We start from the raw sequence: 18,559 nt of genomic DNA on the forward strand, positions 1-18,559 counted from the left end.
TAACTTACAGTCATAGGCTACAAGAAAGTTGTGCTGAGGGAGAAGGAAAAGTGATGCTACATTGGCTGAGATTGTTTTGGGAGCCACACCCTTTACGTTAATAAACTATTTGAAATTGAACATTAGCAGACACAAATGTAGACCTAACGAAAAAAATTGTAAATGTAGGCTGCACAACTGCACCTAATTCTTATTAGCCTGCTTCCAGCAATCAAACCCAGAAAATGAACACAGTTAGCCTCTATTGTTTTATTGAAGTGATCACACTTACAATAATAGTCAGAAAATGAATGAATCACAATATTATGACACTCAATATTCCATAATGCATTTTGCTTACATGTCGCAGAGCATCAAGCAGTGTCACTCATTTTTCACTTGCTGCTTCCAGACACCTGACATCTGTTGGTCTTAACCAGCCTGTCAACATCAGGGACCAGTTTCTGTGCAGTTCCGATTTTCATAATGTCATTTAGATGTTTGTGTGTCAGCTGCGAGCACAGTTTGGATTTGTTAATGTTCATTATGGAGAATGCCTGCTCACAGAGACATCTTGTCCCGACCATGCAAAGGATCTTTGAGGGAAAGTCTGTCATCTTGGGGTACATCGGTCCGAGGTATTGATAGAATGAGTCCAGACTCTCAATCTTAAATTTATATTTCAAAGCCGAGTTACACTGAATGTCAATCAGTTCCATTTGGAGTTCCTCCGGCACATCTGATGCTGCGGTGACGGCAAACGCCGAGCAAAATAGTGAGAATTCCTTCTCGAGCTGACTGAAGACTTGAAAATGATTCTGAAACTTACTTTCCAGCCGTGATATTTTGTCCTTATAGCTGTCCGTGTTGTCATTATTACCATGAGCGACACACACAGACTGCAAAGAGGGGAAATGAGCTGGGTTGCTCCGGGATAGTTGCATCTCCCTCAGGCCTAATTCAATTTGAAAGGCACAAATGCTGTCGTAATATTCCGTAACAAGTTTGTTTGGGCCTTGCATGTTAACATTAAACACATTTAAGAGCTCTGTTATATCCACCAAAAATGCAAGTTCGTGAAGCCAGTCTGGGTCATCGAACTCTGCCACTGGCTTCCCTTTCTCATTGATGAATAGTCAAATTTCCGCACGTAATTGAAAGAAAATGTTTGAGTATAACACCTATGCTTAACCAGTAGACTTCAGTGTGGTAGGGCAGGCCGTGTCCAATATTACTTTTGGTGCCAAGAGTCGCGAAGGTCGTGTTTAACACACCCGCACCACCCCCCCCCCCCCGCTGTCCGCATAATATTCTCAATATTAAACCAGTCCACGGTACAAAACAGAGTGGGCACCCCTGGCACTTATGCATTATTTCTACTTCTGGTCTTTTCTGCCCCGGTGTGCATACGTGTGACTAATCAATTTGGAGTCGATCTCGCCTTTTAGTGAGGCCGAGGTAGTAGATGTTGGGCTTATAAAGGTTGGTGACCACTACCCTAGAAAATGACACTGGAGAGGAGAAATGTGACAAAGGACATGGCAGAGGTACTTATTCAATATTGTCTGTCAATCCTCACTGTGAATGATAACAGCTGTGCGTCAGAAATGTGAGAGTGTCAGGAGTTAGAAATGCGTGTTGTTGCTGTTACTGAGGAGAAAGTACGTGGGACGATTGAAGGTCTGAAGGTCCTGGACCAGGTGGACCACACCCCAGTGTTCGGAAAGAGTTAGCTGAAGAGAATATGGGGACATTAGTGATGATCTTTCAAGAATCAATAGATCATTCAAGATGACTGGAAATTGCAAAGGTCACTTCACTCTTTAAGAAGGCAGAGCAGCTGGGGAAAGAAAATTATAGGTGAGTTAGTCTGGATGTGGTGTGCTTGGGAAGATGTTGGAGTCCAGTGTTAAGGACGAGCTTTCGGGTACATGGAGACACATGATAAAATAGAGCAAAGACAACATGCCTTCCCTTAGGGGGAAATCTTGCCTGACAAATCTGTTGGAATTCTTCGAGGAACACAAAGCCAAGATAGACAAAGAATGATTTGGATGAGAGAATTGTTGCCTTTGTGGCCAAGCTTGCAGACGATATGAAGATAGGTGAAGGGGCAAGTAGTGCTGCAGAAGCTCGGAATCTGGGGAAGGACAGAGACAGATCAGGAAATGGGCAAATAAGTGATAGATGGATTATCGAATAGGGAAGTTGTGCATGCACTTTGGTAGAAGGAATAAAGGCATAGACAATTTTGTAAACAGGGAGAAAATTCAAAAATCAGAAGAGCAAAGGGACTTGGGTGTCCTTGTGTGGGATTCCCTAAAGGTTAACTTGCAGTTTTTGTCAGTGGTAAGATCGGCAAACTCAATGTTTGCTTTCATTTTGGGAGGATTAGAATACAAGAGCAAGGATGTAATGCTGAGGTTTTATAAAGATTAGTAAGACCATATTGGCAGTATTGTCAGCAGTTTTGGGTCCCTTATATCGGAAAAGATGTGCTGGCATTGGAAAGGGTCCAGGAGGTTCACGAGAAAGATTCTGGGAATGAAAGAGAACATATGAGACATATTTGTCGGTTCTGGGACTGTACTCACTGGAGTTTAGAAGAATGGCTGATTTATTATCCCCCTCAACCCTATTCTCCCGCCTCCTCCCCATAACTTTTGAGACTCTGACTAATCAAGAAGTTTATCTATCAACTTGTGCTTTAAAGATCACACATGAGAAAATCTGTGGATGCTGGTAATCCAAGCTACACAGGCCCTGATGAAGGTCTTGCCTGGTCTCCTGTCTGGAGAGAGTTGATGTCTGGAGGATGTGGGTGGGTCGAGGACCAGAGGACGCTCATTTAGAACAGAGATGAGGAGGAATTCCTTTCGCCAGAGAATAGTGAATCTGCAGCAGGCAGCTTTGGAGGACAAATAATTGAGTATATTTAAAGTAGATTAACACACACAAAATGCTGGAGGAACTCAGCAGGCCAGGAAGCATCTATGGAAAAGAGTAGACAGTCAACGGCTTGGGCTGAAACCCTTCATCAGGACCTGTGTTGCTTAAGGATCTGTGCATTTCCCTCCCGTGTCCTAATGAGGGGTTGTGGGCGATTGGGTTGTGGGAAAGGGGACAAAGGAATACTCATCCCCCATCTTTGTTCCCCTCCAACTTCTCATTATGTCCACACACACAGTTCACCCACAGGCTTTCCACCCCTCCCCCACCTGGTTCTGGTTCAATCGCCCGTTCATCTCTCCCCTACTGGTTCACATTATCACCTCCTTTACTATCTCGAACCTTCTACTTTCCACTTCACACTCAATGAATGTGAACATTGAATGAAGGGCCTGTTCCTCTGCTGTACTGCTCTATGTTCTCTATTCCCAGTTTAGAAGAATGGGAGCAGATCTCAGGGAAACACAAAATTCTTTCAGGGATCAACAGGCAGGATACAGGGAGGATGTTTCCCCTGTCTGAGGAGTCAAAGGTCAGGGGTCACTGTCCATTTGGAATTATCAGCACGGGGGTGCATACAGCATAGAAATGTTCCCTTTGACCCATCACCTCTGTGATGATCTATTTACCCATCTACATTCATCCCATTGGCCGGCATTAGGTCAGTCTCCCTCTGTGTCTTGCCTGTTGAAGTGTCTGTCCAAGTGTCTCTTCAACACAGAGGACTGGAGGCCTGTGACCTGCAGAGGTCGGTGCTGGGGCCGGGTTGTTTGTCATTCATATTAATGATTTGTATGAGAATGTAGATGACACAGTTAGTAGGTTTGTAGGTGACACTAAAATTCATGGTATAGTACACCGGGCTCTTGATCAACTGTAGAGTTGGGTACAGTGACAATGTTTTAAAATACATCTTGCCAGGGACGTGGATCAGAAGGTGGAAAGGAATAATGGGCAAATGGGACTAGCTCATTAAAGCAAGCTGGTCGGCACGAACAAGTTGGGCCAAAGAGCCTTTGTGACCTCATGATTAAATCCATTCACTCAACCCCTTCACATCTTAATCCACCCCTTTCCCACACTGTCTCTGTCCCCTATTCATTTTTGTTCTTGTGGGAAGATGTCGATCTGAAACGTAGACTGTCCATCTCTCTCCACACATGCTGCCTGGCCCGCTCGGTTCCTCCAGCATTTTGTGTCTGTTTGATCGGGAATTCTCTGCTCTCCGTCCAGCGGAAAGATATTGGAGAGATATTAGTTGCCCACCCGCTTCCCTGGGAAAGGTTTTCACGGGCTTTCCACTGGTCCTGGGGACTCTTTGTCCGAGTGTTCCCCCAATCTCTGGGGCAGCGCTGCCTGAGTCTCCCCACAATGCTCGAGGACTCTCTAATTCTCTGCTTCTCCCCCCAGTCTCTGTCACCCTGGATGTGGAAACGACAAATCAATGGATCGAGGTGTCTGTGGATCGGAAGAGTGTGAGATGTACCCGGACCCGGAGAGAGCTCCCTGACACCGGGAAGAGATTCACAAATCGGGCTTGTATGCTGGGATCGGAGGGATTCACATCGGGGAGACATTACTGGGAGGTGGAGGTGGCGGGGAATCGGGACTGGTATCTAGGAGTCGCCGCAGGGTCTGTGCAGAGGAAGAGAGGGGTCGGACTGGGTCCGGAGACCGGATTCTGGGTCATTGGGCGGTATTATGATGTGTTACTTCGGAATTATGACATGATGAAAGTTCGTACCTCCGCAGTGTCCCATCTGCTGCCGGTCCCATCCCCGGGAGGGTGGGAGTTTATCTCAGTTACGAGTCCGGGACAGTTTCATTTTACAACGCGGAGACCAAGTCCCATCTCCACACCTTCACTGGGAACAAATTCACGGGGAAACTTTATCCTTACTTTGCGACTGGAGATGAAAACCAGTGGCTGAGAATCTGCTCCGGTTCCGCTCCGGGTCTGTAAACGGGTAGGGTCCTGGGACCGGCGTCAGGAGTAAGATCACTGTAAATGTAAATATGCGGAAAGTGAAATAATCATGAGATGAGAATTGTCGATCCATTAATTTTAACTCGTTCACCGCGTCCAACAACAGAATAGAATAGGGTCCTTGCTCCCCCGGGTCCTACAGTCCACCCAAACTGAGACAGGTTAAATGGGACAAGTGGGGGTGGTGTTGACTGGGAAAGACAGTGAAGATTGTTCATTAAGTTCATCTGCCATTTCTTTGTCCCCCATTACTACATCACCAGCATCATTTTCCAGTGGTCCAGTATCAACTCTCATCTCCCTTTGACTCTTCATGTAACTGAAAACTAAACTTTTAGTATCCTGATTTATATTACTGGCCAGCTTGCCCTCATATTTCGTCTTGACCATTCTTATGGCTTTTTTCATTGCGTTTTGTTGGATTTTAAGAGCATCCCAATAATCCAACATCCCACTCACCTTTGCTACCTTATATGCCATTTCCTTAGGCTTAACACAGTCCTTAACTTCCCTTGTCAGAGACGGATTCCAACCCCTGCCATTTGAGAACTTCTTCGGTGGGACATGTCTCTCCTGCTATTCCCACATCTGTCAGCCTCCTCTGTTAAGCCGTCATCCCTAGAGTAACGTCCCGATACAATTGGGACGTTTCCATTATTATATGCCTTTGCCTGTTCAATACTGTGAATTAATTTAAAGTCAGTCCTATAACTTAATAAAGTTTTTATCTGAAAACTATCAACCCCTCAAAGATTGTACTGAAGGCTGCATTTGATTTTTTTCACCCATATCTGCTTCACACTGAAATAGTATGTGTTTAAAAGTTTCATAATGACAAAATGTACACGACAGTGATATGAAGCAAGGTTAGCAGAGCTGGGACTTTTGTCTTTGGAGCGTAGAAGAATGAGAGGGGACTTGATAGAGGTCTAAAAGATTATGAGAGGCATAGATAGGGTGGATAGTCAGTACCTGTTTCCCAGGGCACCAATAGCAAACACCAGAGGGCATAGGTACAAGATTAAGGGATGGAAGTTTAGGGGAGACATCAGGGGTACGTTTTTTACACAGAGGGTTGTGAGTGCCTGGAATGACTTGCCAGGGATGGTGATGGAGGCTAAAACATTAGGGGTATTTAAGAACCTCTTGGACAGGCACACGGATGAAAGAAAATTAGAGGATTATGGGGTAGTGAGGGTTTAGTACTTTTTTAAGGATTATATGGGTTGGCACAACATAGAGGGCTGAAGGGCCTGTTCTGTGCTGTCGTGTTCTATGGTTCTATGGTCCTATGACAGAGAATGAAGTTTTCTAATTAGATACAAGGCATAATTAAGCATAGTGTTGGCAATTCTAAGTCGTGTCAGATACCTACAAGTATCTGGGAGTACAGTTAGACGAGAAGCTAGACTGGACTGCCAACACAGATGCCTTGTGCAGGAAGGCACAGAGTCGACTGTACTTCCTAAGAAGGTTGGCGTCATTCAATGTCTGTAGTGAGATGCTGAAGATGTTCTATAGGTCAGTTGTGGAGAGCGCCCTCTTCTTTGTGGTGGCGTGTTGGGGAGGAAGCATTAAGAAGAGGGACGCCTCACGTCTTAATAAGCTGGTAAGGAAGGCGGGCTCTGTCGTGGGCAAAGTACTGGAGAGTTTAACATCGGTAGCTGAGCGAAGGGGGCTGAGTAGGCTACGGTCAATTATGGATAACTCTGAACATCCTCTACACAGCACCATCCAGAGACAGAGAAGCAGTTTCAGCGACAGGTTACTATCGATGCAATGCTCCTCAGACAGGATGAAGAGGTCAATACTCCCCAATGCCATTAGGCTTTACAATTCTACCGCCAGGACTTAGAACTTTTTAAAAGCTATTATTAATGCTTTTTGAGATAGTGATTTAGATGCATATCATATTTTTTACTGAGTTAAGTATTGTATGTAATTAGTTTTGCTACAACAAGTGTATGGGACATTGGAAAAAAGTTGAATTTCCCCATGGGGATGAATAAAGTGTCTATCTATCTATCTATCATTCCTTCCCTTCCTGTTTTAAGCCCTTCTTCCATAAACCCAACTTGTTTATGTATTCTGTAAAGGCATCAGTGCTTATGTCAATTTTCCTACAGATCTTGCCATAAGTCCTGAATTCTTAACCCTACCATCCCCTTAGCTTCTGATTTGCGAAGTGGAATGTCTATATCCACAGTTGAACTTCTAACAGGTTTTGTTGCTAAACAGTCAACCCCATCATTTCCCTCAACAGTGCGATGTGCAGGGCCCATAAGGTGCAGACATATGAACCGAACTTTGTATATGAAATAATGCTTGATGAGTTTCCAACATTCAATCTGACCTACTGCCAGAATGTCCTGTTTTAAGGCTCATCAAAACCGAAAGAGAATCTGAACAAATTACAAGTTTGCAAAGACCAATTTCCTCCACACACTGTAACCCTAAAATCAAAGCAAAGAATTCTGCTCCATAGACCCACAAATGGCTGGTAAGTGATTTCTTTAACATTACCTTCAACTCAGGCACACACAACAAATGAAAACAGACGCACCAACATTCCCAGTTAAATTATGTTTTAATCCATCTGTAAAAATGCTGACCGTATGATAATAACTTTCATTAATATACTCATGAACCAACAGACTCTCAGGCAGAACAGAAACCAGTTGTGTCACCTAAAATTAACTACAGTCATTGGAAAAAAACAACAAAGTGGGGTTACTGAGAAAGCTACAGTGGAACATATTGTATCATCCAATACACCCATATTCCCAGCGTGATAAGAACCCAGCCACCCAGAACTGAAAGCATTCTTCTTGTGATGTTCCCAACCACCCTTTAGCACAGGATGTTCAATCCAATTTGTTAACATCATCTTCCACCTCTGTCCCTGTAAGGGCAATTGTCCCATTTCAACCAGTAAAGCCGAAACAGGGGACGACCTGACTTAACCACAACACAATCTTAAAGCACGAAATGTATCACACCCAAACATCATAAAGTTGAAGAGGAAGGTGATCTATAAACCACAAACATAATCAAGAACAGATCCAATTAAACAAACGAGATTGGTCAACAAATATTTTCATGTAACACCCCAGAATACTCACAGAGATAACGAAGATTCTTTACATTTATCAATTATTTTCTGATCTGGTGCTACCATGTCAGCTGGAATGCCTGAAAATCTTACCACTGACACCTTTTACAGAGTTTGACCATATCATTTCCAATCAAGTGCAGGTCTGCTAATCCTGTTTGTAAAGCACATGACTTGTGTTTTTGCTACTGAAAACTTAAATCCCATCTATTTGCCGACTGTTCGACCTTACTAATTGTTAACACATCCTATATACAATAAAAGTGAAATTTCTACCTCTAATCCATAAACCTCCATCATTTGCATATAGGGATTTACAGAATGAAAAACCTATCTCAGAGAAAAATATTATTAATTATAATATAACAAATACTGTCTATGGGATCCCAGTCTCAATCTCATAACAACCTGAATATAACTTTCCCACCCATACCTGACACAAAACGTTCAATTAAAACAACTCAAAGTTAGATAACAGCCCCTCCATCCTCATTTCCACAATTTCATAAAAATTCTTTCCTTCCATAAATACCATCTGCCTTTTGAATAGTAAAAATACTGCTGTTACAACATCTATATTTAACTGGTTTTACTAATACCATCTTCCAAATATAAAAATGAATTCAATGTCATACTTGCCCATCCATACCTTTACAAGACGTACAAATAGAAACAATCAGAAAATATTGTACAACAGCCCTCTCAATTGCATTTCCAAACATTAATCAAAAGTCCATCCTTCAATAAATATTATTTGCCTTTTCAATATCAAAAATATTGCTATTACAACATCTTTATTTAACTGTACTTTCCTAATATGATCTTCCAAACCCAAACTGATTCCAATGTTATTTAAGGCAGAGATTGCCAGGTATCTGAGTAGCCAGGGTATCAAAGGTTCTGGTGAGAAGGCGGGGGAGTGGGACGAAATGGGAGAATGGATCAGCTCATGATAAAATGGCAGAGCAGACTCGATGGGCCGAATGACCGACTTCTGCTCCTTTGTCTTATGGTCTTATTCTACCGTTCCAAATTCCCCTCTGATAAAACATGAAATTACCTCTTTTATCGAAAATATAATTCAAACACTCGATTACCATACATTCCACAAGTTTACATAAATGAGACTTTAATGATATTGGCCTACAAGAAGGAGGATCAGACGGGGAGATCCAGGTTTTAGAATGGGAACTACTACAACCATTTTCCATGAGAAAAGTAGATGGCCAAACCTCCAAATACGATTCAGAAAGTTCATATTTTCACAAAAGAAAATTACACATACCTGTTGAATCAAGATTTTCTACAAGTTCATGATACATTTTATTCCCTTTCACAACACTATACTCTGCCCCTTTCCTTATAAAACTGACAACACCACCCCTCTACCAACTAACCTGTCAAGCCAAACGACAATATAATCCTGTGCAGGAATGAAACTTAAAATGTGCAGGTTTCCTGAACAGATATAACATCGGAAGAATCTGACAAATCAGAAATAAACTGCTTAAAGTGTTGACCATGTAAAATCAGGCTTCTTGCATTTCACTTCAATATTTCAATCCCATTACATATCTTCACAAGTAGACTGGGATGCAGAAACCCCCACAAATCAGAGCTTCATTTACAGCTTCCCACATAACACCAGTCACACCAAGATACCTTTCTGCAGATTTCACAATAATGTTAATTTCCTCAGTAGGATGAGATGTCTGAGCAGTACAATTCACCCCATCGGTTATAAACATCACAAACTTCATTTTATCCAGCAGTGAAGTATCTTTGGTGAGAGAACTGTGATGCCGGCATATATCCACTGACGTCACAGTCTGTTCTCTGAGTGGGGTCACTTTATCCAGTTTACCTGCTCTGCTTGCTGTACTTGTCCTTGAACAGGCCCTTATGCTTACTAAACCAATCCCTTCTGCCTACACAAGGAACACATCCCTCCATTCTCCTCACATTCACGTGGTATCTAATAGCCTCTATCACATCTGCCTCCACCACCACCCGATATTCACTCCAGACACCCACCACTATGGGAATGTAAAACAAAACTTGAAACGCAAATCTCCTTTAAACATCCTGAGTCAGGTTTTTAACATCATTGTCTTTTCTAATTGTTTTTTTTCCAACAGCAGCTATGCAGAGAAAAGATACAAAATTACACTAAATTACAAAATACTTCAATAGTGCAAAAAGGACCAATGAGGATGTGTTCCCCCTTTCTCCTGAAGTGCATGCCCACTGGCATTGGACATTTCCTCCTTAGAGAAAAAATCCCGGCTGTCCACTCTGTCTGTGTCTCTCACATTCCTGTAAACATCTGTCAGACCTCCCTCAGCCTCTGCCACTCCGGAGAAAATTACCCGAGATTGTCCGGTCTCACTTTATCCAGGCAGCATCCTGTTAAGCTTCTTCCACTCACCATCCAATACCTCCGTATTATTCCTGCATTCGAATGGAATTCTCCAGATGTGGTTAAACTAGAGATTGAGACAACTGCAACATAACTGCCTGACAATGGAACCACTATCTGGGAGTTATGAACTCGGATTCCAAGATCCCCCTGTAGATCAACACAGTCCAATCTCGCCCCATGAATATAACAGCAACGAGATAATGCTGAGGCTTTATAAGACACGAGTCAGGCCACACTTGGAGTATTGTCAACAGTGTTGTGCCCCACATCTCAGACAGGATGTGTTGTCATTGGAGAGAGTCCAGAGGAGGTTCAGAAAGATGATTTCAGAAATGAAGGGGTTAAAATATGAGGAGCACTTGGCAGCTTTGACCCTGTGCTCACTGGAACTCAGAAAAATGCGGGGCATCTCATTGAAACCTACCGAATGTTGAAAGGACTGGATAAGGTGGATGTGGAGAAGGTATTTCCTGTGGTGGGGCACAGCCAAAAAGTTGAGGGGCCACCTTTTCAAACAGAGGTAAGCAGCTTATTTTTTTTATTAGCCAGAGGGTATTGGATCTGTGGAATGCTCTGCCACAGACTGCAGTGGAGCCACCTTTCCATCATGGCTGACTCAATGGGCTGAATGGCCTAATTCTGTTCCTATGCCTTATGGACTTATGAACACAAGCCCCCTCAATCATGATGAATCTCCTCTGCACTCTTCCAGCACGAAACATCCTTTGTACAGAATGCTAAGCGGAACTGAATGTAACTTTTCAAGAACGTTGTCAAGTCAGGCAGCATCTGTTGAGGGGAATAGAGTCGATGTTTGGGACAGAACCGCTCCCTTACCTTTCCACGCTGTCCTCCTGTCCATTTAAACTAATCCCTCTGCCTGTCTTTGACACAGAACACAGAAATCTACAGCACATTACAGGCTCTTCAGCCCACAATGTTGTACTGACCATGTAACCTACTCGAGAGACTGCCTCGGATTTCCTGATCGTATATCCCTCTATGTTTCTAAGCTCCATGAACCTATCTAAGAATCTCTTAAAATATCCTATTGTATCCACCTCCACCATCGCTGCAGGCAGCCCATTCCATGCACCCACCACTCTCTGTGTAAGAAACTTACCCCTGACATTCCCTCAGTACCGAATTCCAAGCAGCTTAAAACTACGTCCCCTCGTGTTAGTCACTTCAAGCCTGGGAAAATGCCTCTGGTTATCCACATGGTCAAAGCCTCTCATCATCTTATTACAATTACTTATGTACAGGTTAGGAGAAATATAGCTTCAACATCACCTCACAGCTCTTGAATTCAATCCCACGGTTGATGAAGGCCATCACACCAGACCCCTTCCTAACAACACTGCCAACCTACACAGCAGCTTTGAGTGTCATATGGACATGGACCCCAAGATCTCTCTGACCCTCCACACTGCCAAGAGTCTCACCATTAATATGATATTCTGTGTTCAAATTTGACCTGCAGAAATGAACCTCATCATCTGTGTTGAACTCTCTCTGCCACTTCCCAGTTCTGCATCCGAGGCGAGGAAATAGATTGCTGAGCCTCTGGCTACGATCATTATGTCCTCATTGTCCAGGAAAATGGTACCGGAGGATTGGAGGGAGGCGAATGTTGTCAACTTGTTCAAAAAGGGTAATAGGGATACTCCGGATAATTATAGACCATTGAGCCTTACATCTGTGGTGGGAAAGCTGTTGGAAAAGATTCACAAAGATAGGATCTATTGGCATTTAGAGAATCATGGTCTAATCAGTGACAGTCAGCATGGCTTTCTGAAGGGCAGATCGTGTCTAACAAGCCTGATCTTTTCGGAGGTGACCAGGCAGATAGATGAGGGTTGTGCAGTGGATGTAATCTACATGGATTTTAGTAATGCATTTGATAAGGTTACACACAGTAGGCTTATTCAGAAAGACAGAAGGCATGGGATCCAGGGACGTTTGACCAGGTGGATTCAGAATTGGCTTGCCTGCAGAAAGCAGAGAGTTGTGCTGGAGGGAGTACATTCAGATTGGAGGGTTGTGACTAGTGGTGTCCCACGAGGATCAGTTCTGGGACACCTACTTTTCGTGATTTTTATTAACAACCTGGATGTGGGGGTAGAAGGATGGGTTGGCAAGTTTGCAGAAGACACAAAGGTTGGTGGTGTTGTGGATATTGCAGAGGATTATCAAAGATTGCAGAGAGACATTGATAGGATGCAGGAGTGGGCTGAAAAGTGGCAGATAGAGTTCAACCTGGAGAAGGGTGAGGTGGTACACTTTGGAAGGACAAACTCCAAGGCAGAGTACAAAGTAAATGGCAGGATACTTGGAAGTGTGGAGGAGCAGAGGGATCTGGGGTTCATGTCCACAGATCCCTGAAAGTTGCCTCACAGGTAGACAGAGTAGTTAAGAAAGCTTATGGGGTGTTATCTTTCATAAGTCGAGGGACAGAGTTTAAGAGTCGCGATGTAATGATGCAGCTCTATGAAACTCTTGTTGGACCACACTTGGGAGTACTCTGTCCAGTTCTGGTCACCTCACTATAAGAAGGATGTGGAAGTATTGGAAAGGGTACAGAGTAGATTCACCAGAATGCTGCCTGGTTTAGAGTGTGTGGATTATGATCAGAGATTAAGGGAGCTAGGGCTTTACTCTCTGGAGAGGAGGATGAGAGGAGAAATGATAGAGATATAGTTGATATTAAGGGGAATAGATAGATAGCCAGCGCCTCTTCCCCAGGGCACCACTGCTCAATACAAGAGGACATGGCTTTAAGGTAAGGGGAGGGAAGTTCAAGGGGGATATTATAGGAAGATTTTATACTCAGAGACTGGTTGGTGTGTGGAATGCACTGCCCGAGTCAGTGGTGGAGGCAGATACACTAGTGAAGTTTAAGAGACTGTTAGACAGGTATATGGCGGAATTTAACCTTAGGGAGGCAGAGTTTAAGGGTCGGCACAACATTGTGGGCCGAAGGGCCTGTACCGTGCTGTATGGTTCTATGTTCTATCTATTTCTCGCTGGAATCTCTCTTTTATTTTAATTTTTTATTGAAGGCACGACACAGTACAGAAAACGTAATGCATTACATTTTCCTCCATTTTGCTTTTATACCTTACCCCTGAACAACACCACAACGTCATCAGTGGGGCCTTCTGGGAGTTGTAGTCATTGTCCTCGCTCGCTCCCTGTCAACCACAGACGTCACCGAAACAGACCCACCGAGGCGCGAAGGGGAATCACACCCGTCCTTGTGGGCGCCGAGGCCGGCGACACCGACAGAAGCGAATCGCTGATTCCCGCCATGGCGATGGAGCGGAAGAGGAGGGGCTGATCATGGGCCGATTTCCTCCAGCCTATCGTAGCTCAGACCTAACACAGACCCCTGCTGTCATTGGCTGCCGAGTCTGTCGCTCAAATGGGAACTCAGAGGGTGATTAGTTTATGTGAACGTCAGTCAGCCTTCCTGTCTTTATGAGTTTGGATTTGGATTTATAACGGGACAGGAAGCAAATTGGGAGAAATGTGAGTTTTTATGTGATGGTGCATCAGTCTCCGAGTTACATAATTAACAATTAAAGGGCAAAGGCCGTGGTGAAGAAGGAGGTGATTTACTGGAGTTTATATGGAGATAATATTGGAAGGGATATCAAACTTGGAATTGTTTGGGATACGATTTAGAAAATGGGGGGATTTGTGGGGATCATGTTGATTAATGAGGGCAAAATGATTGTTACTGAAACAGGGAAGTTTGTGTTACTGGCTGGGTCATTTGTTGAGATTCATAATCAGGATAATTTAAGTGAAGAAGTTAAACAATGTAGGGATATGTTTTTCAGTGCTGGAAGTCAGCTGTAGCAATGATAGTATCACTGATGGAGAGATTTCTTTGTATGAATTTAAGACGTCTATTAATAATGCAGGTCAAGTGTTCCCAGGAAAGAGTGATATTTGAAATTGTAATTGTTTCTAATTCGCTTTTGTGAAAATATTAAATGTTTGAATTGTGCATCTACTTTCCTCATGGAAAATGGAAATAGTAGTGCCAATTCTAAAACCTGGCAGATCCCCATCTGATCCTTCTAGTTAAGGGCCTATATCGTGAATGTCTCATATATGTAAACTTATGGAATGTATGGTAATCAAGCGCTTGAGTTATATTTTGGAAAGAGTGATGATAAAGTGTTTTATTAGAGTGGATTTTGGAAGGGTGAAATGGCATTAGATTCAGTTTTAGATTTGGAAGATGATATTCGGAAAACACAATTAAATAAAGATGTTGTAATATCAGTATTTCTTGATACTGAAAAGGGAAATGATATGGAAGAAAGGACTTTTGATTAAATTAGGAGTGAGGGGGACATTGTATAATTTTTCTGAGTTTTTTATTTGGACAGACTGTGCATGTACCGGTCTGCATGTTATGTTGGTGTTTCTACGAGATAGAGAATGGGATCCCATAAGGCAGTATTTGTAGCCGTTCATTATTTAATATTATGATTAATGATATTTTCTCTGAGATGGGAAAATGGGATACCCTGGGTAAATCACAATATACAGATGACGTTGCTTTATGGATTAGAGGTATTAATTGCAATTTACAATTAATAGGTCAAACAGTGGGCAGATTGATGAGGATTTTAAGCTTTTAGTCGTTAAAACACATTATGTGGTTTACAAACAGCATTAATAGACTTGCACTTGATTTTAAATTATGTCATTAATATCTTGTGGAAGTGTCAGTGGTAAGATTTCTCAGTATGTGGATGGATAATAAGCTGACGTGGAAGCACCTATCAGTAAAATAATTGATGAATGTAAAGGAGCTTTAAATCTCCTCAGACATCTATGTGGGTATTCTTGGGTGCAACATGAAAATCTTTGTTGACCAATTATATTTGTTTAATTTGATCTGTTCTTGATCATGTCTGTGTTGCTTATGGATCACCTTCATCTTCAAATTAAAAATGTTTGTATGTGATACAATTACAGACTTTAAGATTGTGTTCTAGTGCAGTAATGTTGCCTCCTGTTTTGGCTTTACTGATTGCAATGGGACAATTGCCCTCAAAGTAACAGAGGTTCAAGTTGATCTCAACATACTGGATTAATTTGCGGGGCAAGGAAATGATCATCCTGTTAAAGGTGTGCTGGAGGACGGTTGGGGACATCACAAGAAGAGTGTTTTTTGTTCTGAGTGGCTGGGTTCTTATGACGCTGGGAATACGGGTGTATTTGATGATACAATATGTCCCACTGTAGCTTTCTCTGTAACCCCACCTGGTTTTTTCCAATGACTTCAGTTGATTTTAGGTTACACGATTGGATTCGGTTCTGCCTGAGAGTCTGTTGGTTCATTAGTATATTAATGAAAGTTATTATCATACAGTAACCATTTTTACAGATGAATCCAAAGATAAGTTAACTGGGGATGTTGGTGTGGCTGTTTTTGTGTGCCTGAATTGCAGGTAATGATAAAGAAATGACTTATAGCCATTTATCAGCATAGGAAGCAGAATTATTTGCCAACAGTTTAGGCTTACAGTGGGTGGAGGAAATTGGTCCTTATAATTTGCTCAGAATACATTTCAGTTTTGATAAGTCTTAAACAGGTCATTCTGGCAGTAGGTCAGATTGACTGTTGGAAACTTGTCAAACGGTATTTCATATATAAAGTTTGATTTATATGTCTGCACATTATGGGCCCTGAACATCACACTGTTGAGGGAAATGATGATATTGACTGTTTAGCACCAAAAGCTGTTAAATGTTAAGCTGTGGATATAGACCTTCCACTTAGCAAATGAGAAGCTAAAGGGCTGGTAGTGTTAAGAATTGGGGGCTTATGACAAGACGTAGGATAATGGACATAAGGATAGACACCTTTACAGAATACATAAACCTGTTGGGTTTATAGAAGAAGGGCTTAAAACAAGGGAAGGAATGATATTGACATGACATAGAAATGTCCACACTATGCTTAATTATGCCTTGTATCTAATTGGAAAACTTCATTCTGTGTCGTGTACATTTTGTCATTATGAAACTGTCGAAACACATACTATTTCAATGTGAAGCGTATAAGGCTGAAGAAAAATCAAATGCAGTCTTCAGTACAATGTTTGCGAGGGTAGATAGTTTTCAAATAAAAACTATTAAATTATGGGACTGATTTAAATCAATTCACAGTTTGAGCTGGAAAAGGCATGTAATAATTGTGTTAAACCTAAGGAAATGACATATAGGGTAGCAAAGGTGAGTGGGATGTTGGATTATTGGGATGCTCTTATAATCCAACAAAAGGCAACGAAAAAAGCCATAAGAATGGTCAAGACGAAATATGAGGGCGAACTGGCCAGTAATATAAATCAGGATACTAAAAGTTTAGTTTTCAGTTACATGAAGAGTGAAAGGGAGATGAGAGTTGATACTGGACCACTGGAAAATGATGCTGGTGAAGTAGTAATGGGGGACAAAGAAATGGCAGATGAACTTAATGAACAATCTTCACTGTCTTTTCTGGTCAGCACCGCCCCCACTTGTCCCATTTAACCTGTCTCATTACGGGTGGACTTTAGGACCCGGGGGAGCTCAGGACCCGCCGCCCGCAACTGCTGCTGAATCCCCGGTGTTTCTGTTCGGTTGACGGATGCGGTGAACGAGTTAAAATTAATCAATAGACAATTCTTATTTCGTGTTTATTTCACTCCATAGAACCATAGAACACTACAGCACAGAAAACAGGCCATTTGGTGCTTCTAGTCTGTGCGGAAACTTTATTCCGCTCGTCCCATTGACCTGCACCCAGTCCGTAACCCTCCAGACCTCTCCCATCCAGGTATCTATCCAATGTATTCTTAAAACTTAAGAGTGAGCCTGCATTTACCATGTCAGATGGCAGCTCGTTCCACACTCCCACCACTCTCTGAGTGAAGATCCTCCTAATGTTCCCCCTAAACCTTTCCCCTTTCACCCTAAAACTATGTCCTCTCATATTTATCTTTCCTAATCTAAATGGAAAGAACCTGCTCGCATTTACTGTATTTACCCCCCATAATTTTGTAAACCTCTATCAAATCTTCCTTCATTCTTCTACGCTTCAAGGAATAAATTCCTAACCTGTTCAATCTTTCCCTGTAACTCAACTCCTGAAGACCTGGCAACATCCTAGTAAATCTCTGCACTCTTTCAATCTCTCCAACCTCTCCATGGATACCTCATGTCTGAACTTTCTGAACTAACCTCCCATGTGGGACCTTGTCAAAGGCCTTACTAAAGTTCATGTGGACAACATCCACAGCCTTTCCTTCACCTACTTAGTTGGTAACCACCTCGAGAAACTCTTCGAGATTCATTAAACACGATCTACCATGCACAAAACCGTACTGACTATCCTTAATCAGCCCTTGGCTGTCCAAATACTTGTAAATCCGATCTCTCAGAACATCCTCCAATAACTTACATACTACTGATGTCAGGCTCACTGGCCTGTAGTTACCTGGTTTACCATTGGAGCCTTTTTTAAACAACGGAACAACATGAACTACCCTCCAATCCTCCGGCACTGCACCCGTGGCTGAAGAAATTTTAAATATTTCTGTCAGGGCCCCTGCAATTTCTACTCTAGTCTCTCTCAAGGTCCGAGGAAATATCAAGTCAGGCCCAGGGAATTTATCTACCTTTATTCGCTGTAAGGCAGTAAGCACCTCATCCTCCTTAATCTACAAATGTTCCATGACACTACTGCTTGTTTCCCTTCCTTCCATATACACTATGCCAGTTTCCTGAGTAAATACTGATGCAAAAAAACTGTTTAAGATCTCCCCCATCTCATAAGGCTCCACACATAGACGACCACTCTGATCTTCTAGGGGACCAATTTTGTCCCTTACTGTCCTTTTCCTCTTAATATACTTGTAGAAACCCTTCAGGTTTTCCTTCACATTATCTGCCAAAGCCACCTCATGTCTTCTTTTTCCCTTCCTGATTTCCTTCTTTAGTATTTTCTTACGTTTTCTATACTCTTTAAGTAACTCATTTGCTCTTTGTTGCCTCTACCTGCTATACACCTCTCTCTTTTTCTTAACCAGATCGCCAATATCCC

At 42.5% G+C, this 18,559-nt stretch overlaps 1 long non-coding RNA gene across 2 annotated transcripts in view; it reads right to left on the bottom strand.

The window, feature by feature from the left end:
* Positions 1–13,648, bottom strand: part of LOC140720173 (uncharacterized) — a 914,213-nt gene extending 900,565 nt beyond the window's left edge. For both annotated transcript variants that reach the window (XR_012097118.1, XR_012097117.1), the window contains exon 1: positions 13,575–13,648. This is a non-coding gene — a long non-coding RNA (uncharacterized lncRNA). The remainder of the gene's footprint in view (positions 1–13,574) is intronic.
* Positions 13,649–18,559: the final 4,911 nt, after the last annotated feature.

This window comes from Hemitrygon akajei, unplaced genomic scaffold, assembly GCF_048418815.1.
Source record: "Hemitrygon akajei unplaced genomic scaffold, sHemAka1.3 Scf000037, whole genome shotgun sequence".
Classification (NCBI taxonomy): domain Eukaryota; kingdom Metazoa; phylum Chordata; class Chondrichthyes; order Myliobatiformes; family Dasyatidae; genus Hemitrygon; species Hemitrygon akajei.